This window comes from Desmodus rotundus, chromosome 3, assembly GCF_022682495.2.
Source record: "Desmodus rotundus isolate HL8 chromosome 3, HLdesRot8A.1, whole genome shotgun sequence".
Lineage (NCBI taxonomy): Eukaryota > Metazoa > Chordata > Mammalia > Chiroptera > Phyllostomidae > Desmodus > Desmodus rotundus.
Window position 1 is genome coordinate 9,820,113 of NC_071389.1, and position 21,450 is coordinate 9,841,562.

The 21,450-nt window shown below is 55.2% G+C and overlaps 1 protein-coding gene across 10 annotated transcripts in view; it reads left to right on the forward strand.

The window, feature by feature from the left end:
- Positions 1-21,450, forward strand: part of ARHGEF10L (Rho guanine nucleotide exchange factor 10 like) — a 152,708-nt gene that overhangs the window by 16,306 nt on the left and 114,952 nt on the right. For 5 of the 10 annotated variants that reach the window (XM_045190581.3, XM_071220851.1, XM_053920421.2 and 2 more), the window contains exon 2: positions 8,496-8,614. The exons of 2 other annotated variants lie outside the window; for them this stretch is intronic. The gene's annotated coding sequence lies outside the window, so the exon portion shown is untranslated. Of the gene's footprint in view, positions 1-6,904; positions 6,923-8,495; positions 8,615-12,925; positions 12,950-21,089; positions 21,114-21,450 lie in introns of those variants that run through there. 3 more of the 10 variants (XM_053920413.1, XM_053920420.1, XM_053920418.1) reach the window with 3 other exon arrangements.

A 21,450-nucleotide genomic window follows, 5' to 3' on the forward strand; every position in this document is an offset into this window, starting at 1 on the left:
TCAAGTGGCTGATGTGTGTATATAATAATAGTAACTTAGATTCATATCGCATTATCTCTTTGTTTCTGCAGCAGCCCTGATAATTCAGCAGGAGAGATGGGTTCATACCCATTTAACAGATGAGGAAAATGAACCACAGCCTTAAGTGACCTCCTGAGGTCATGGTTAGTCAGCGAAGGCCTCCGGCCTGGGTCTCCCTGCCCGCCCAGTCCTTGTTTTTGGCGAAGGCTTGTCTTCACTGATTTTGGATTTGTGAGTGGGCCACTGCCCTTGTCCTCAAGGGGTCTGAAGTTCAGGAAGGAGAATCATTCATAAACAGCAGAGTGGCCGAAAGTCCTCTTTCCACTCCACTGTGCCGCCTGGGCCACAGCTCAGCTCCTTCTGGTCACATGTCCCTGGAGAGTGCCTTGGTCTCTCTCTGCCTCGCTGGACAGCCGCAGAGCCACCTTCCTTTGGGGTCCTGGTCTGATAGAGCTCCCAAGGGTGGCCGTCCTTGTGTTGGGGCCAGTGTGTGCCAAAGCATGAGAGCTGATCACTCATTTTTAGGAATTCTGTGAGCTGGCTGGTAAACACAGCCTTTATACAAAAAATTATAAGTATGTGAGTTTACAATTAAATCAATTATATTAGAAGCAAGGGTAATACATACTCAAAATACAGTCCTTCCTAGTTATTTCACTGTATTTCACTATTACCTGTGTGCTTGTGGTTATTTGTATCCTTTATGTGTGTGTATGTGTATACTGTATATGAGGGGAGACCCCCCCAGAAACGGAATTAACTTCTGAAGGGCGGGCCCTTTGTAATATAGGCTTCCCCCGCTAGGTGAGTGTTCTAGGAGCCCATCTGTATCAGTGCCCCAGCTGGTGTTGTTGCGAGAGGTTGCGTTTGGCTTCAGTGAATTGTTTTGACTCTTTCAACACGTTTGCCCATTTCGCGATGGGTGATTTATGGGCACCCCTGCCCACAGTGCACTGAGTGTTCTGCAGATTTTGGTCCAAAACGGCATCACCCCCAAGCCCCACCCTCCTTAGTCACCTCATCTTGCCCCCAAGCGATTTTTTTTGTTTCCTTGGATGAAAAACATCCTCAAAGGGAAACGTTTTGCTGATGTGGAAGAGGTGAAACAAAAAATGGCAGAAGCACTAAAAGGCATCAAAATTGATCACTTCACAAACTGCTTTGAGCAGTGGAAAAAACATTTTTTTTTTGGAAGAAATATCTTTGATAGGCGTATTGCGTCAAATGGCTGCTATTGAGGGTGACTGAAGTTTAAACACGTAAGAATAAGTACACAGTTTTTTATGAATGAATTCCAGGTTTTGGGGTCCTCCTTGTATGTATATACAGGCATGTGCCACGTAACAAGCTTTCCGTCAATGACACACCGCGTGCACGGCGGCGGTCCCATGAGATGAGAACGGACCTGAATGTCCTGTAGGACACAGAAGGATTCGTGGCCCGGGAGGATTCTTTCTCTCTGACGAGGGTGGTGTCTGTGGGGCTGGGCAGGAGACCCCCTCTCGCTCACAGCACCTCCATTCAGAGGGCGCAGTCACAGGGTCCTGCCCAGGCTGCCAGGTGCCGACCTGCTAGGCACAGAGGTGCCCGTCCCCCAGCGCTGCGTGTGCAGAGGGCGCTCCAGGCCCCCAGCCCTGGCCGGTGGTCCTCAGCGACCATGGCTCTAAGTGCTCTACTGAGGACCTGAGACCCTGTACAAGGACACAGGTCCCCGGGCGCCACTGCCGCTTGAGTAAAAGCTTCCTGTGGCCGTGTGGCGCCAGCCTGTCCCTGCACTTAGGAAATATTTTGGTTGTAATGGTGTAACGCATAGATACGTTTTATTTCTTCCATCAGTTCAACACCAGAGAGAGCCTTTTATGCCAGAAAGGGTTGATGGAGCCAAAACCAAATTCCAAGGTCAAAATAGCGAGTCCTCAGTTCCACACTCTCTCCGCGTTAAATCCCCGGTTTTCCTGAATACACACGAAGTTCCTTGATCTGACCGCTGCTCCGACAGGCAGTGGCCAAACCCCAGGGACACGACAGTCCCCTCTGTTCCTCTCCCTCCATCTTAGTTTCCTATTTCCGCTGACCCTCAGGCCACCCCTCGCTCCCTCCCGACAGCCACTGATACGGTCTCTACGTCTTACCAGCCAGTCTCTCCTCGGTGTTCCCAGTCAGACCAGCCCACATCCCTGTTCGAGGCGCAGCTTCGAGGTTCTGTCTCTGACCCTGTCAGAGGGAAGCGGGGGGGCGGGCTTGGGGGGCAGTGGTACAGAGTGCCCAGAGGTGTCCAGTGACGTCGGGGGCTTCACACTCACGCACCACTCACCCCCCGACTCCCCGGAGCAGCTCCCAGGCCTGCAGGCTCCACTCCCGGTCAGTGTCCTGTCCAGGTGCCCCATTTAAAAAATCATCTATGCCACATTTTACTGGACCTCTTCTGTGTTGGGATATGTTCGGATACACAGATAGCATCATATTATGATCACCTACGGTAGCTGGTACAGTACCGTGCTGCATGCAGCGTAGAGCCAGGTGTGCGGTGGGCCGTAGCACCTGGGTCTGTGTGAGCGCCTCTGTGGTGTTCGCTCAGGGACGCAGTAGCCTAACGATGCATTTCCCAGAACCTACCCCCATAGTTAAACAACACATGACTGTATAATCGTGGCTACTACACTTTCTTCCCAACTGTGTGTTTGGTGGTGTCACCTTGGTAGCTTGAAATTGGCCGTAGTGAGAGTATTTACACCACAGAAATTGGCAGACACTGCAAACCAGCTCCCTCCCCCCAACCCCGACCCCAGCCAGTTGTTAAACATTTATCAGCTCATCCTGGGGATCCAGGTGCAGAGCGAGGGGGCCTGCTGTGGGGTGGGGGCTGTAAATCGCCTTCCCATGACCTCTCCCTTTGGAATTTGGGTTATTGGATTGCCATGCACCACGAAGAGGGGAAATGGGATGAGGATGAGACCCAGTTAATTGAGAGCCTGCTTTGCCGTTGATTGAATAACCACACTCAGGGGACTGGGGCATCTGGGCAGCAAAGTGGCGCTGGTGTCCGAGGACTGACTGTGGACAAGCCAGATCACTCAGGGCTGGTGGAGGTGTGATGTCTGGGGCCCGGGTTGGGAGCGCTATCTGTGGGAGGCTTAGGCCACAGAGGGCGTGGCCTGTCCGTAGGGGTTCAGGGACAGCATTGGAGAGTAGAGCTGGACTGTGGAGTGGACATCTGTTTCCAAGAGCCAGTTCTTGTTCTGTGTGTGAGCTCTGTGTGGGAGATGGACGTGTGTGCAGGTACGTACAGGGGAGGTGTGAGAGCAGGAGAATGGGGTGGGGAGAAGGGAAGGGTCTGGATCCAGGGAACAGCATGTGTGAGTGCGAAGGCTCAGAGGCAGAGCTGTGGGGAGTTCAGCCTGGCTTGGGTGTCAGGGCAGGTGCTGAACCTTCCTCAAGTCAGAGGGTACAGCATCATCTGGGTACCAGCAAAGGGTTCTTGCCAGACCTCACCTGCTAGAAGCGTTGTATTGTGTGGGTCACCCCCCCCTGCACATCTTTACGATTTCTTGGTAATTTCATGTATTCCCCCAAGCTTTCTGCTATTTCAGCCCTGCATCTGTGGCTGGTGGACTCTCAAAAAAGATTTCCATTTTAATACCAGACCAAACAAAACAGAATTGGAAAGGTGGGTCTGCTGCCCTCCACACCCCCTGCCCCCCACCCTGCCAGTTATATCAAAAAAGCCAAAGATAAAAGTAACTGGTATTAAGGTTATCTAGTGTTTTCGGTTACTTCTGCTAAGTCTGCCTTTCATTTACTAATTGGGAGCTTCTTTCTTTTTCTTTTTCTTTAAATTTATATTTGGAGAGAGGGGAAGGGAGGGAGAAAGAGAGGGAGAGAAACTTCAATGTGTGGTAGCCTCTCGAGTACCCCCCACTGGGGACCTGGTCCGCAACCCAGACATGTTATGCCCTGACCTGACTGGGAATCGAACCAGGGACGCTTTGGTTTGCAGGCTGGTGCTCAATCCACTGAGCCACCCCAGCCAGGGCTGGGAGCTTTTTTTCTTTAAAGATGACTCATGTTCACTTTATGCCTGGACACGCCAGACAGTTTTCATGCATCAGTCATTTTGTTCCCATACTGTCCCTACAGGTAGGCACTGTTATCCCGTCTTACAGATGAGGAAACTGAGTCTTAGAGAGGTTGGGTGATTTCTTCGAGGTCACCGTGTTTGTACGTGGCAGGATTCAAACTAGGTTTGAATCTTTCTGAATTCCTATTTTCCTTCCTTTATTCCATTTCCCCCTTTTCCCTTTGAGGAGGTGGGGGAGGGAAGATCCACCACTGGTCTGTAATCTCAACACACTTTGCCATTCTTTGTTTGAAATTGACCTGTGTTTTTTTTACCCACTTAGCTGGGTTCATTGCCCTGGGGTTTAGAGTCAAGGCCTAGAATAGAACCCCATGCCCCAATGGGCCCCGGGCGTGCTGTCAGGAAAGCGCTAATAATAATGGTCATATTTACGGAGAGGGCTGTGCATAATGATGGCTCATACTTAGGAAGCACAGGCACGCTGGCGGGCGCCTGTTCAGTCCTCAGCCACCCCGACAGGTGGGTTGTGTCATCACCTCCAGTTTGCTCCCTTGAGGCGGAGGCCCAGGTCAGCCACCTTGCTTGTCCAGGTCACGCACCTGTGAGGGGTGGAGGCAGCACGGGTTAACCTCATTCTGTTTGCCCCAGCCCGCAGCCCTGCCTCCTAGGGCAGTGCCATCCTTTCCAGGACCTGGCCTGGCTGTGCCTTTGATGTCCCCTGGCAGCAGTGGCCGCATGGGGTGGGAAGCAGGGAAGGACAGTTGACCATTTGGCCAGAAGTACAGGATGGGCCCCCTTCTTGGTGAGAGCCGGGCACTGAGCCCCCTGCCTAGGCCCAGAGGTTTGTCTGCCGGCCCGCCTGTTGGTCGAGAGGGTCTTGGCCCAGGCCTCACCACCACGTTCTTTGCAGGGGCACTCTCAGTCCAGGGCAGTGCAGGAGATTTGGGGGGCCCCTGCCCACATCAGTTGGCATACGGGGCCCTAGGCAAGGCAGCATTTGTGGCTCTGGGCCCCTCCTCCCCTTGGAGAGCCTGGCCTCCTGGCCTCTATAGAAATCCCCCGTCCAGTCCAGCGGCTGCCTGATTGGCATGCATCCTGCCTCCCAGCCCTGAGCACTCGGGGAACTGCCCTCCTTACCCGCCCTCTCCATTGTTTGAAGTGGACAGACTTGGAGAGAGCTTTAAAGATGCAGGCTTGTTATTCAATTTTGCTAGAAAAACAATGGTTTAAATTAAGTACAGGAATGACAGTCCCTGAAAATTGAAGAGAAATATCCCTGGACCAAGACATTACCCCAAACCTCTGAATTACTTTTAAAAATAAAGATTTTATTGTTCTTTAAATTATGTATGCGCTACACGGCCTTTGAAGAAAACTTGGAAAATATGGAGAGAAGAAAATGAAGATTGCCCTCTATTCCTCCACACTTTCAATATTGAGGGGCATATCATTCACTGAGTTGGTGATTGATTTGCCCATTTGGCAAGTGCCTATTTAGGGTCCATAAGGGGCCAGGCCTGTGTTGGGCTTGGGGGGTAGATGAGTCCCTGCTCCTTGCTAGGCTTCTTTCTGTGTGGGGCCTTGGGCAACTCACTTGGCCCCTCTGTACCTCAGTTTCCTCATCTGTCAAGTGGGGATAGTACCAGCTCTGTGTCAGGTCTTATGTGGATTTGGCGAGGGAGTGCCAGGGGGCCGCTCCGGACAGTGTGTGGCCCCTGGAAGGGTGCAGCGTCACCAGCCACGTGATGTCGGCAAGCTGGCCGCCTGGCCTGCGGGCCCCATGGGATGGCGGGGGAGACAAAACTGAACAGATCACTCAAGATTGTAAAGTAACTGCATGTTATTGATGACAGAATTGCAACCTATAGGAAAGTTTTTGTAAGAGTTTGAGCCAAGATTTTGAGGACATAGGCTCTCAGCGGACTGAGAAAGTGTCCGGGAGAACGGCTCGGTAGCTCTCTCTGAGCGTTTGGGGTCAAAGGCGAGAAGTAGCGAAGGTCACATGGAATCTGCGGGTGGTCGATTGGGGGGCGGAAGAAGGCAAGGCCGGGCAACCTCTAGGACTGGATTAAGCGGGAAATGGAGAAACCCATTAAAGTGTTACCTTTACACTGGTGGGTGCAGGAGAGTGGGCATTTGACATCTGCAGTGCGCACAGGTGGTGTGCAGGCAACAAGGTAACCAGGAGGAGTCTGGTGGTCTGTGCCCTGGTGCCTTGCGGCTGTGCCCCCCCAGGGTCTGGAAAGGAAAATCGCTCTAACGTTTCACCTGTATGTTATCCTAGATGCGTAAGAACCATGGACAGTGTTCGCTTCAGGTAAAGGTAGACCCCTTGCTGAGGAGGCTGCGGGCCTGAGATTGACCTCCTGCTTTGTACCCGCCCAGTTAGGGATTTACGACCAGACCATCTTGTGTGGTTACTTTCGTTTGCTGAGCGAGCCAGCCCTGCCATGTGGCCCCCAAGCCTGTCGGGTCTACTGTGTCATCCCTTTGCATTCACAATGTCACGCAATAAGTCCTGTGAAGGAAACAGCCTGATGTGATGTGACGGGAATAACTGGGGGCCTCTGGGCCGAGATTCAATCTTGGGCGTGGTTAGCACGGAGATGGGGCAGGCGAACCGCCCAGAGGTCAGGTGGAGAAGGAGGGGCAGTGGGAGGGGAGCAGCCATGGGAGGGGGGGTGAAAAGGGGGCCCTGGGAAGCCCACACGGGATTCTGCTTCAGAAAAGAGCTAGTGGTCAGCAGGGCTGCAGGCCCGTGAGAGGCCAAGTCAGCCGAGATGGAAAAGGTGTAGGCACCACGGAGGCGGTCTGGGCCTTTTGGTAAGGGCGGTTTTGGAGGGGTGACGGGGCTCCAGTCCAAAGTGGGAGAGGGTCACGGGGATGGGAGGCGAGGAAGGAGAAGACAGTGTGTGTGGACCGCTTCTGAGACTCTGGGCAGTGAAGGGGGGTTGAGAAAAGATGTCTCAGCCGGAGGGGAAGTGGGGGGACCCAGGAGAAAGGTTTGTGCTGGTGGCCAAGACTGTTCCGAAGGGGCAGCTACAGGAGCCAGGTGTTTAGGCAGAGGGGAGAGGAGGAAGTGCCCAGCATGGTGGTGCAGGGTGGTAGGTTAGGGGAGCAACAAACAGTGCTTCTTGGGAAGTGGGAGAGATTGGGGTAGATTTGGAGTACATGTGAGGGGAGGTTGGGGACAGTCCCATTGGATAGCCTCGTGGTTCTCAGTGACATCTTGACGGGGGATGGGGGAAGTGTGGGGTACAGTACAACCAAGGCTGCCCACCCCGGGAGAGGTCATGTGCAGCCATTACGAGAATGAGCAGAGATTTCCGGGGCCCCCAAATGACAGAAACAGGTGCTTCATAGCCCTCCATCTAGAGAGGAGGGAACGGGCTGGGTGAGGTCAGCGGCGGGTCTGGGTTGGCGTGGGGCGGTCTCCAGGGCACTGGGCTGCTGGGGTGTGGGGCCGGGGCTGGCGGATGTGATGGGCACTCGATCCAGCTGGGAGCTTGGTGTCGGGAGAACTCAGTTCCCTGCAGCAGAAGCCACTTTAGCAGGGCCAGGTCAGAGACCACTTCTCTTCCTTGACCGTGAAGTGCAAGGCAATGACCTTCATGTGCTAGGCACTGTGCCAAGCACTCGGTGGTGGGGGGGCACTCGCTCACTGCATCCTCACAACAGGTGCAGGTGCTGCTGCTGTCCTCACCTTCCAGAGGGGAGAGGCCACCCAGCCGGCATGCCGGCTACAGAAGGGGGGCGCGGGTCCCCACCCAGCTGTCCAGCTACTTCTCCCACAACATTCCTGGTTGGCAGGGAGGAAACCAAAGCTCGCGGAGTAATTTGTTTTTGTTTGTCTGTCCTTGCATTCCTCTCTTCCCAACACATATTTGTCCAGCACAGATTTCTTTATGGAGCCGGGGCTGGGGGAGGAGCTAGAGACGAGTAAAAGGTGCTTCTCCTCTTTCTGCTGGGGGAGGCAGATGGGTAGCCATGCAAAGCGCCTGACCTGGGCACAGAGGGGGAAAGGGAAGCTCCCTGGGGGAGTGTCTGAGCAAAGCAGCCAAGAGGCAGTCAGTTCAGGGAGAGGGGAGCATTGCACTCGGTGCCAAGGCTGCGGGTGAGTGAGTCCCAGGGCTCTGCTCTGTGTGGAGGATGCTGCTGAAGGGCTCTGAACATCTCATTAGGAGCTCTTACTTTATCTTGAGGACCACAGAAAGCCCATCAAGTGTTTGCAGATAGGGAGAGGCAAGATCAGAACTTTTTGTCCATGGTGGAGATAGGGTTGGATGGGACAGGAAACCTCAGGGAGACCTTTAAAGCTCTGATTCCTAGATCATTCTGCATACTCTGCTGCTTCCTTAGTCTTCCTAAACTCTGCTCATTTCTCTTTTCTAAAAAGGTTCCTGAGACTCAGCGAGGTTAAGCAGCTTGCCTGAGGCCACAGAGCATAACAGGGCATCCGGGCTGGGACTGGTCCCCTGAGTGAAGCAGCCAAAGTCTCGAGGGCAGAAGCAGGTGGTGAGTAACCCCAGGGAGGGGCTCACTGGAGGGAGGCTCCAGGTGACCGTCAGCATCCCACCATCCGAGGTCCAAGGTCCTCTTGTGGTCTTAGCTGCTGCCCTCTGGCAGTCCTGGGGGACGGGCAGCGCCTCTGGGCTGCAGCTGGGAAGTGGGAGTGGGCCCTTCCCGGAGCCAGAGCCGGTGGGTTGTGTGAGCGTTTTCCTGGGCCTCGGCTGCCTCCCCAGGGAGCGATTAGAAAACTTCCTGGGGCCTGGCCGGGATTTGATCCTGGGCCTGTGTCATGTGAGGCCAGTGAGGGAGGCGGTCTTTGCTGGGCACTGTGGCTGTGTTTTGAAGATACCAGGCAGAGGCCTCATTTTCGGGGCCAGAAGAGAGGGACAGCAGTTCCCAGAGACCTGCCCCTGACGAGCCCCTTCACTTCGGGCAGCTCTCTTGCCTCTTTGCAGTGTCGGTTGTCTCCTCTGTGAAGTATGGCTGACATGAAATGTGATCCCAAAGGACTGAAAAAACAATCGTGTTTACTGAGGGCCTAGAATGTACTGCACAGCATGCACTATCTTCTTTGAATTCTTTGTGGAGATCTTGTGAGGTATATATGGTTATTGTCTTCATTGAACAGACATGGCAGCTGAGGAACAGAGAGGGTGAGTAACTTGCCCGAAGTCACACAGCTAGTAAATGACAGAACCAGAAGCCTAATCTATCTGACTCGGGAGACTTTTCTGGAAACCGTTTGTTCCATTGAGCCTTTCCTTGGCAAATTACCTGATAGAATCTTGCGGGGTCCCAGCACTCAGCCCTCCCTACTTGGGAGCATCTGATTTAGTCCCACCCCTTCACTTCTGTTGTGAGCCTTGGAGCTCCAGCGGGCCTGAAGCCCTTTGCTCATCATCTCACGGCCACTTGGGGCAGACTTGGGACAAGATTTCCAGCATCCTGGACCCCTGGCCTCTGTTCTTTCCACTCCCCTAGGACTGCGGGAAGAGCGCTGGATTGTGAACCAGGCACTGGGTTCCAGTGAGGATGGTGAAGGGACAGTGGCTGGAGTGCAGGCCTCAGCTGCTGACAGGGAAGGATACTCAGGACCCGATGTGACTGATGGGGAGATAAATAGAAGCTGAGGATGGGACGATGGAGTCAGAGACTCATTTAGCGCTGGAAGGGCCTTCTGGGAACATCTAATTTTGATCCCAAAGTCCTAATTTTATGTATGGAGACACCTTCTTCTGGAGAGGGGTGGTGACTGGTTCCAGGTCACAAATCTCCTTCTGTTCCTGGTTCTGCTGCCAGTCCAGGCACAGAAGATTTGAGAAACGGGATCCTCAGCCTCACCTCTCGGCCACTCTCCCTGCCACCAGAACAGAAGAGCAACAATGGAAATTAGGGGAAGGAATCGTCTCACTGAGTACTGAGCACATTGGCCTCCAGGACAGACTCCAGGCACGGCGTCTCGCCCAAGTCCCACTGTCCCCACTTCCTGGTCTGTGACTATGACCCCTCTCAGTCTCCACCTTTCTTCCTGAAATCGTACCGTATTTTGCTGTGTGTAATGCGCGCCCACGTGTTTGTGCGCATCACACACGGGATTATTATACCCATGGTGTGCAATCATCATACCTATGCATAATGTGCATCCTTATTTTTCCCTCAAAATTCGGGCAAAATTGCACGTTATACACAGCAAAATACAGGGTAAGCAGGTTCTGAAGTCACAGGCCTTTGCAGGACCTTGGAGCTGCCCACTGCCATTCGTCTCTGGGAAGGAGGTCTCTCCCCTGATCTCCCAGAGTCTTTGAGCTCTGAACACGCTTTCCTCAGTGGGCACCTGTTTCAGCACACAGGTGTCCCCCAAAGAGGTGGGCTAAGAAGCATGCGTGTTGTGGTTCCTCCGGACTGTTTAAACTCTTGTTAAATGTAGACACTGGACTGATTGTGGAGTTCTCTTTTTCTTTAATTTAAGATTTTATTTATTTAGTTTTGGAGAGAGGAGATGGGAGGAAGAGACGGAGAGAAACATCAATGTGTGGTTGTCTCTCACTCACTCCCTACTGGGCACTTGACTTGCAACCCAGCCATGTGCCCCGACTGGGAATCGAACCAGCGACCCTTTGGTTTGCAGGCCAGCACTCAGTCCACGGAACCACACAAGCCAGGGCTGACTATGGAGATTTGGGAAGGCATTCTCTACTGAGTTTTGACTATCAGACCCCCTCCCCGCCCCATCTCTGGGGTCCATAGAACCATAACTGCCCAGACTTTACACACACTCCATTCTTCGATGCCCACGCTTCCCTGGACTCTGAGTTGCGTCTGTGGTGGAGCCAGCCTGGGCCTTCCATGATCAGAGCCACCGTGACTTCCTGGGGCAGCAAGACTGGCTGAGACTCCTGGGCTGACAGCTGCTGCCCTGCTGGAGGCTCTCCCCAGGGACCCTGACTCACCTGGGAGCAGGTTCGGAGAACATGAGGTTGGGGAGAGCCTCCCCTGCTGGCCAGGCAGCCCGGGCCCGTGGGGTGAACCTGGCTGTAGTGTAGGTGATGTAATATCCACCTGGCTTCGAGCTTGGCTCTGGAACTCACTCTTTTATGATTTTGGGCAGGACACAGGCCCCTCTGGGCCTCGGTTTCCTCATCTGTAACATGAGAGGCTGGGCCTCATGACTTGCTGATTCCCTTCAAGGCCCAGGTTCCAAGAAGTGGGCACATTTGCTGCCTTTTGGCCTCTCACCTAGGTTGCTGGGTTTCTTGGAGTCCCATCAGGAACTTTTCTGTGTCAGAAGGTGAGGTGTGCGAGAAGGTGCCAGACCCACCAGGTGGTCTGAGCACCCCAGGGAACCCACAAGCCAGTCATTCTCGTCCACTCATGTGTGCCAGGGTGGCCCAGCCTGCCTGCTAAGGATGCAGATTCTGGTAGCCGCCCCGCAAGAGACTCTAAGTTTGTAGGCTGGGGTGGGACCTTCGAATCTGCTGTTTAAAAAAGGCTTCCTTTCACCCAGGCGGTTCTGAAGTCAATAGGTCAAGGACCACACTGCAAAAACTGCTGTTAGACTCTCCTTTAAGCCAAAAGTTCCTGGCACAGTGGCGACTGGACAGAGTTGGTGATGGTCTGTAAGACCCTGTTCTGAGATGCCCTCATCCGCGGTCACAGCCTTCAGTGGCTGGGGCCTCCTCCCCCCCACAAGCTAGCGTTTCCCACACCAGGCCAATTACCGGAATTGCCAGGAAGCTTTTGAACAAAATACGTATTCTTGAGTTTCACCCTTAGAGACTCGGAACCGGCAGGTCTCGGCCAGGACCTGGAAATGTCTGTTTAAGAAGCTCCCTAGGCCTTTTGTGCATTTGTTTCTCGCTTCCTTGACAAGTGTTCATCGAGCCTCCAATGGCCTAAGCCCAGGGAAAGGCGTCGAGGACGTGATTGTCAGGCCAGACGCGGAGTTGGATACCATGTCACCTACGCTACAGCCTGGCGAAGGACACAGACAGCGATTCCGTAGGGGTTCTCGGCCAAGCTGGGGAAACGTGTCTAGAAGATGGTTGGGTCTGACTAGATACCTGGGGCGAAGCTGGGGTTCCTAGGTGGCTGAGCTCCAGGAAACTCCAGATTGAAGTAGAGCCCTGAGCCCAGTGCCTCTGGTCATTACCCATGGGATCCTATTGTTTGTTCATTTATTTAGTCATTTTTTATCCACCCACCCAGCATTCCATCTTCTCTCGAGTCTGTTCCCCGTGCTGAGGACTGCACTGGGTACCGGAGAGACAGAAATGAGAGGCATTGTCCCTGTCCTCAAGGAACTCACCGTCTAGTGAGGGAGTCAGAGAACAAAGCAAACGATTCCAGTCCAGAGCGTTAGGTGCTCAGAGGGGCGGGTGGCTGGCTCTCCTGGTGGGCAGCACAGTTTCCAAGCCACACTGAGGAGCTTCTGGCTCTGCGGGGCCCTGGACAGGGCACAGGCAGGGAATGACACCGTCACCCAGGCTCCCTCAGCCTGGGGGGAGACTGGGAAGGGCGGACGAAGGGGCCTTCCCAGCCCTCACCTTCCTGGGCCTCCTGGGCCTTTCGCTCTTTGCTTGTGGGGACCCTAGCCATTGCGTTCACAAATCGTGGCCAGCCCGTGGCTCCTCCCCAAGGGTGGGTCTGTCCTGCAATTCCAGGGCTCTGCCTGTGCCTGTGGGGGGGAGGGGACAGCATCATGTGGGGGTGGAGTCTATGCAGTGGTGGCCCCTGGAGTCAGACTGCCTGGTCCTGATTCTCGCTCTGCCTCTTGTCCGCTGTGTGTCCTGGGACAAGCATCTCAGCCACCCTGTGTTTCATTTCGGTTTTTCAGCTCGTCAGGTAATAGCAGCCTCTCCCTCACCTGGATCTTGGGCTGAGGAAGGCAGTTGTCGTGTGTAAAGCTCGCAGAGCCAGGCCTGGTCCTCGGTGAACACCCTATAAACAGTAGCTGAAATGGGGAGCTTTGGAGGCAGGGTGTGTATCAGTGGTGGAGCCGGGAGACCCAGTTTGAATCCCCGCTGTGCCTCCGGCTAATGAGAGAGAGGCCTTGGCCGGTTTCTCCTCTGTGAAAAGGGGATCGATGCCCCAGACAGTTGCTGGGAGGGGTTCTGGTGTTCCTTCTCTGGGCTGGGCTTCTTACTGAAGTCAGAAAACTTGGGTATAAACAGCTAGAGGGAAAGCTCCAGTTGATGAGGGTGGTGTGGCTGCCACCTCCACTGCCCACAGACACGGGGGCTCTGCCTTATGTCTGTGGGACCTCAGCCCTCACCCTCCTGTGTTCTCAGTGGTTTCTGGGATCCTATGGGAATGGGTCATCAGGTGACGCCCAGAATCCAGAGCAAGTGCTGCGGGATGGAGGGTGACACTTCGTCTGCAGGGACATGGGCAAGGGACTGTCCTCTCCTGGCCAGCCTGGGTCTGGGTGCCCTGGAGAGACCAGGGTTTCTACACCTGTTCCAGGGTCAGTACCCCTTCCACCTCATGTCCCTGCTTGGTTTGAGTTCTCAAGGCTGAGTGAGTCAGGCATACCTGATGCCCCAGAAGATGTGGGTCACAAGCAGGTAAATATTAACTCCACAAGTCTAGCTCTGAATGCAAACCTGTTTGGGCTGGCTGTCTGGGGCACTGCCAGGCTCTGAGCCCCTGCCCAGCTGATGGCCAGGATAAGCAGGCTCCCTCTTGCTTGGGGAAAAAAGTGTACCTGCCTTATGCTGGGGGACGGCATTTACTCACTGTCCCTGTCGGGTGGTCCAGGCCAGTGTATCTGTTTTTTTAGGGGAGGAGGAGGCTGAGATGTAGAGAGGGCGGGAGGCCTGTTCAGGTTTACACAGCTAATGGGGCGGACCTGGGGTTGGAGCCGGGAGGGTCATCCTGCAAAGCCCCTGCTCCCTGCCACCTGGACCCCCAGTGGTGTCCTTGCTGCTGTTTGGGCCACACCAGGATGCTCCGCGTGTCACAGGTGCTGGGGTTTGCTTTCTGGCTCCTCTGACCCTTGGTCACCGATTCTTCTTTTGCAAAGTGGATATAGGCTGCTTTGGGGTCCTGGCAGGCAGGACCGGGGACAGGACACTGGAGGGCAGTGAGGCGGGAACATGGGGAGCTGGACCCGCTCGTGATGTGCGAGGCTCTCCTGGGGCCTGAGCCGGGGTTGGGGAGTAACCCCCTGGCCAGCCAAGCAAGCCTCTGCTTAGAGACCACGCACAAGGCACCACGGGGACACCTGGGGCCCAGCCATGGTTTCTGTCCTCTGGGAGCTGACACAGGAGCAGGAATGAGAACACAGGTTTGGGGACTTCAGGATCTGGGTTTGAGTCCGGGTCTTATTAGCTGTGTGAGCTTGGCCAGGCGCCTTTGACTCCGCCCAAGCGGCCTCTTCCATGAGAGGAGTCATCACCCCATGTCATAGGGTCAGTGTGGGGTGACGTGGCACGGCGCTCACAGAGCCCCTGGCATGTAGCAGGCGCTCAGTAAGGTGACTTCCCTTCTCGGGCTCTCAGATGACAGTCTTCTAAGGCCAAACGGGACCAGCAGGTCTGAAAGATGAGCGAAGGCTGCTTCCTGGTGACACCGGCAGCCCAGCAGTAGCCTGGGGTGACTCCACAGGCAGCTGGAGATGGGGCACAAGGGGGTGTCAGCTCCACACCTGGTGGGGGGGCACAAATGGGATGTAGACTCAGTTTGGCTGGGGGGAGAGGGAGATGTTGGCTTTCACTTGATCTTGCCCTGCCCACCCTCATCCCTCACCCCATCCCCAAGTCCCATAGGTAATGGCAACCTCAACAAGGCACGGCCATTTTTGTGGGCAAGGAACATCAGAACCTGAGAGAGGAAGTGATTGCCCACCATTGGTAGGAGTTGGCGGCAGAGCCAGGCTGACCAGCCCGAGGCCAACCAGACCTTGACCCTGCACCTCCAGCTGCCTGGGGTGGGCCCCTGGGGTTGTCAGCCCGTCTGGCCGCTGAGGCCTGCCTGGAGCCAGCTGTGAACAGAATATTCTAAGGCCCATGACTCACAGGCTGGTCTTTCCTCCACCAGAGAGCACTTCTTGTTTTTTTCCTTTTAGTCCCTATGAGGTCTCATGTGGCACTCACCTCTCCTTTCTTGGGCCCTGGGTGGGGCTGGTGCCTTTTGCCCCAGAAGCCTGTCCTGGGAGAGCTGCTGTTAGACAGCTCCCGGAAGCCAGTGCTCACACGTGGAGAAGGTCAGAGAGAGGCCGAGCGGAGGCGCTGGAGTTGTGTAGACCTGGTCCGTAGCTCGGCTGGCCCAGTCTAGCTGTGACCTTGGGCAAGTCACTTTACTGCTCTGAGCCTCCGTTTTCTTACGTCAGTCCAGCCAGCATTTATTGAAGGCCCGTTAGATGCCAGGTAGGGAACTAGGCATTTTGGGAAGACGCAGCCACTTTTCTCTGGGAGCCTTCAGATTGAGCAGGGAGACAGGTGGGAACCTGGATCTCCACCTTGAAGTGCCGAGAGCCTGTGAAACACCATGAGAAACACCTCTGTGCCAGGCCTGGGGCGAGGCTCAGTGAGCCTGTTGGGGCAGGGAGCCTTTCCCCGTTGTTCATGGATGCAGCCCAGACGCCCGGAATGGTGCTTGGCTCAAGGGGCTGCTGATTCCCTACGGGCTGAATAAGTGAGTGAGTGTATTACTTAATTGGGTTTCAGGAGAGTCGTTGCGCCCAGTCTGCAGATGAGTAAACTGAGGCATCTGTTCAGTTGTGGGACTGGGATTTGGAGCCAGGACTGCCTGACTTCAAAGCTCAAGCTCTGACGCACCCATCCTCTAGGATTAAGGAGCTCTCGCTCTGGCGGACAGGCTGGATTTCAGCCTCTCAAGCATCCCTCCCTTCCGAGAGTGACTGCATGCAGGAAAAGATTGCAGGACTCAGAAATAACGGCGGGGTCAGCGCTGAGGAACGCAGGCAATACCCTAGCCATTAGCTCCTGCTCGGATCTGGGGGTGCCCTGTTGAGGGGCCAGGTTAGAGGGCATTGATGCTGCTAGCAGTGAAGGGGGTCCTTCCGGGTGTGGCTGGACACCATGGTCATCCTCAGCCATAGCAGGGGGAGGGTGCTGGCTCAGGCCATGGCTGGCACACAGCCATGCCTGCTCAGGTTGGCACAGTGGGGCTCGAACCTCAGTCTGTGCCTGCCCAGGTGCCTTTTCTGTGGTGGTGGCTGGATGGACCTGGTGGATCCCGGTTCACAGGACCATGCGCCTGTCCCAATCCCCCAGCTGGGTCCAGACCTGAATGCCCTGTGAGACTTAATGTGTTTACCTTTGGCTGCTTCTGGAGCCCAGGGCTGGGACCAGGGCTGGGGGCGCTGTTTGTTGAGGCTCCCTTTGGGGCAGTGCAGCTAGAACTGTCCCCAGGTAGCACAGGGCCCGGGGAGTACTTTGCTAGTCCCCCACACTCTCTTCCTGATGTGCCTCCCCACGGGGGTCCTGATCCGCCAGCTCCCCCTGAGTGGGGTCTGTGTGGTCCCATCTGCTCACCAGAGCGGTTCCCAGACAGCGCAGCTGACTGGTGGCGGGCTGGTGCCTCACTGAAAACCCAGATCCTCGTGGGGTTTAGCCTTGCAGCCAGATGGCCTGGGTTTAAACCCCCGCTCTCCCTCTATTGCCTATGTGACCTTGAGCAATTTTCTTAACCTCTCTGTGCCTCTGTTTCCTAATCTGTAAAGTGGGGATGACAATAATTCTCTCGCAAGGTTGGTGCAATGATTAAGGTAATTGTAGGAGGAAAGGCTTGGAATAGCTCTGGGCACTGAGAGGCAATTAGCCAGTGTTAGCTGTTGTGATGCTGACTTTGGCACTCCGTCCTTGGTGGCGTTAGGCACCCTAAGGAGCTGCTGCCTTTTTATGTGCGCAGCGCCTGGGCTCCGGGCTCCGCCCACTCCATACTGTTTGTCACCAGGGAGGAGTACCTGGGCTGGCTCGCTGGGGAGAGGGGGGCAGTGGCAGCCTATGGGCCCCTGACCCCTACTGCAAGTCCCTTTCTACCTCTCCCCCCTGTGCTGCTCACGTATTCTCACTGCTGCCGTGTCCCAGGCCTGCAGAGATGAACTATTCATGTCGTGTGCATTGTTTCCAGGAGTATTAACTGAGGGACAGACCCCCGCCACCCCATCTCGGTTCAGGGCCCCTCCCAGGAGTGCCTGCGGCCGCCGCTTCTCCCCCACAGAAGCACTGGCTGTCATTTGTTGTCGGCACCTGTTCAGTTCTCCTTTCTCCGCTGGACTGTGAGGTCCGAGGGGTAGGGACCGACGAACGAGTGTGCATGGTTGAGCCCAGCGCTGGGCTAGGATTGGGGACACGAGAGGACCTGGCCTCTGAGAGCTCGCAGTCTGGTTGTTTGTTCAGGAATGCAAAACCAGCCGCTGCTCAGGGACAGAAATGGCGCTGGTGCTGGAACAGGAGGCGTGTGACACGTGACCCCTGCCTCGAAAGGCTGCCATTTGCCGCCCCCCTCCCCCCCCCCACCTTCTGTATTCCAGATGCTGGGCCAGGTGCTGGGGAGCACGGAGGAGTGGGTCGTGGTCTCTGCCCTCAGTCTAGTGCGGTGGTCCGCAGAAACCAGCAACTGTGGTAGAATGACCTGTAGGCTGGTATTTATCTGCTATGGAAACCAGCGGTCGTGACTTTGGTCTTTGTATCCCTGTGACTAATGGCAGTAATGTTACCCCGAGCTAACACGCCAGTATCTGCTGTCGATCTCAAAGGACTTGACCTGATGCCCTTGGAGTAAGGGTCCTCCACCTTGGCACTGTTGGTACGCGATCCAGACCGTTCTCTGGTGTGGGGCTGTCCTGTGTGCTGTGGTGGGTTTAGCAGCATCCTTGGCCTCTACCCCCTGGATGCCACTAGCATTCCCCACCCTTCCAGTTGTGACACCCAAAGATCTCCAGGCATTGCCAAATGTCCCCGGAGGGACAAAATCTCCCTCAGTTGAGATCTGCTGCCTTGGATGGACCAGTAAGACTCTGCCTAAACCAAGGTGGGATGGACATTTTGAAATTCACACTGCCTCCCCCTAAAAAAGGCAAGAGCAGGACAAAGAGCCCAGGCCGTATTCCATGGGTGCACACATGGCCTTGTTTGGCATAAAATGCAGACATCTGTAGGGCAGTGGGAGGGCCCTTGGAGGCTGAGCTGAGTGTGTCTTGGCCCGGGCCACGCGGAGGCAGAGCTCCTGGCAGAATTAACCAGGCCGTCACCAGGTTTTTGTGTCCCCTGGCTTTGTGTAGTTGTGATGCAGGGCAGGCCACCAGATGACCGCATGAGGTACACGGGACCAGTGTCTGTCCTGGGAGAGCTGAGTCAGTGTTCAGTCGTCCGCCTAAATGTCAGTGGAGCTGGGGTTTTCTTCCTCGCCTCACAGTGCCCATCCTGTTTGTGACGACATGTGGATTGGTGTAATCATTTAGCACCTGCCTCCCCTGGGACTGGAATCCAGGAGGGCAGAAACCAAGGTGTCTTGCTTACCAGCAAACCGCAGCCCTTGCCTGGTGCCCGGCATACAGAAGTGCTCATTGTGTACTTGTGGAATGACTGAGGGGTGCCGCTGGATGGCAGAAGGATCTAGAGGGTGAAGACTAGCTCTTCTGCTCTCCGCTCGAATGCTGTTGAGCTTCAGGGTTCCCAGAGTGAGGGATTGGGGTCTGGAGACCTCAGTTCTAACCCAGATGGAATGTGGTGGGAAATGTGACCTCTATCACTCACTTCCTGGTTTGCACCCTAATGGGGAAAGAGATGGTGCCCCGTTTTCTGACCAAGATGCTAGCTACAGGACAGACCTTGCTTGGACCAGGCAAAGGCTCCGTCCTGGTGGGGAGTGCAGGTGTCCGCACCTGTGCTCGCCCTTCCTTCTAGCACTGAGCGCCTGCGAGGTGTGCCGGCTGCAAGCAGGGAAGAGAGCCCTGAATCCCGCCTGCCCGGGCTTGCACTCTCTCCACAGGTCCCCCAGGATGCTCCTGATGTTGTTGAGTGACAGCCCTGGGCATGTGGGTGGTCACTGTAACTTTGCTGCCTGGAGGAGGGTTGTCCCTGAATTTAGCTGAATATATTGGAGCTTGACCAAGGTAATGGAAGCATCCTGGCTGTTGCAGCTCTCCCAGGCCGATTCTCCAGCCAGCGTGCTTTACATAAGGGGGCACATCTGCAGCCAGCTCCAAGGCCCCCCTCTGCCTGACCACACGGGTTCAGGGGATTGGAATGCCTCCCTGGCACCGCACACTGAACTTCGGTCATCGCTGTGTTTCACACCAATTAAAGGAACTCTCTGTCTCTTTTTGGGGCCCTTCCCTTTCCTGCCTGTAATCCTTTTCCCTGGAATCTTGACTTTAAAAGGGATGGGAGGTGGGTGGAGGCTTTGGGGTGGGAAGCTAACAGCTGAGTGTTAGCTTCCAGGCCAGGTGAAGCTGGCGGCTGTCCCAGAGCACATCGGTGGGCTCCCCTTGCCCTCAGAGGGGGTGCTGCATGGTCAGATGCTGCTTGAGAGGCTGCTGCCCTCTAAGCTTGCCCTTACTTGGAGAGCAGTGAGGGGGAGGGCTCGAGGATCCCTCAGCTCTACCTAGGACAGCACCCTTCTTGTGGGCCAGGGCTGCCGTTCAGTTAGAAGGAGGTGGTTGTCCATTTATTCATTCATTCATTCATTCAACAAGCATTTATTGAGCACCTACTGTGTTGCAGGCTCTCAGCGAGGCACTTTTGTGAACTATCTCATCTCATCCTGGTAACAGCCCTAGGTGGTGGGGATTCTGACAGTTCCTGTGCAGGGAGGGAGGGAGCCGGGGTCAGAACGGTGAAGTAACGGCTTCAAGTCACAGTAAGTGGAGAGCCAGGACCTGACCCGGTCTGATCGCAGAGCTTGCCTTCCTAAAAACCATCCCCAGGGCATGGTGGTGACAAAAAGGGGCTCCCCCAGGGCCCCCCATGGGACCAGAGCCTGCTGCAGAGCAGGAGTCACCCAGAGTGCCATGATGGGCCCCTCCATTTTCCACCGAGTGAGTGACCGCATCTCTGTCAGCGGGACGTAGGCAGGGGTTGGCGCACAGCTCATGGCACCCAGCACGGTTTCGGAGCCACGTGCGGAAGGAAGATGAGGGAGTTTGGGAATTCTTTCTAGGACCAGCGTGTGGGCGGCCCCTGAGCTATCCAGTTCCACACGGGTCCCATTTACAGGTTCTTGTTAAGGCTGAGTGTGAAAGAGGGCCAGTGTGTGGGGCTGGCTCCCTGTGGGGGTCGTGGTCCTGGGTTCGACTCCCACGCCAGCCCAGCAGGATTCAGGTGGAAACCACCCCTCCACTCTCTCGCCCCTCTGCCCCCTCGCACCTCCCGCCCAGGCTCCTCATCCTGTCCGCCCCGCCCCCCTGGACGCACCCTCTCAGAGCTGGGAAGTTAAGAGCCAGGGAGGGAGAGGCATGGATTTATTGGGGAGGGAGGGGCACCCCTACAGGGCAAAGATGCGGACAGACCTTGATCTAATCAGGGATCTGCATCTGATGAACTTGACTTTGGATACTGTATTTTGCCATGTATAATGCGCTCCCAGGTTTTTGGCCCAAACTTTCAGGAAAAAATCATTTGTTTTAATTTTTCGATTCAATTATTTATGTATTTATATTAAGGTGCTTGTTTTTTATATTATAAAGGAATTTTAGCCTTTGGTTTTGAACATAGTATGATACAAGAGATTTTATGTAACAAACAATTACAAAACACAAGAGCAGATACAAAGTATTTGGGGCACTGCCTGTGTATAATGCGCACCCTTATTTTTCCCTCACAAAGTGCACATTATACACGCAAAATGCAGGTAATCTACCTCTCTGAGCCTCAACTTCCTCCTCTGTAACACGGGGTTGACCCTGCCCACTTGTGGGATGGGCCGCCTGCTCCCCTGGCTGGCAGGTAGACGCACAGTTCTGTGCCTCCCTCCCAGGTCTGGAGGACAGAGAGCAGCTAGGATGACACTCCAGTCCTTCTTGGGCACTGGTTTGAACGTAAGTGCTGGCTGCTCTGAGAGTTCAGCCAGAGCTGTCCTGGGCCCTGTGTCTGGGGCCTCGGGTCCCCTGGGGCTTGCCTTTCGGGAGACCGCAGATGCTGCCTGGCCACAGCTCGCTGGGCTCTGGTTGGGTGGGCTGAGTTATTTTTAGCCCTGAGTTTTGCACAGGTTGCTTCTTCCTGCTCAGAGCTCTCCTGTGGGACAAAGGAGACGGCCCCTTCCCTGAGAGAGGCAGAGGGTGGGTCTGAACAAGGAGATCAGAGCCACATTGGACCTTTGTGGGCTTTGAAAGGGAGGCCTTTTCTGCTTTCTGTGGTCTGCCAGCCAGGGCCCCC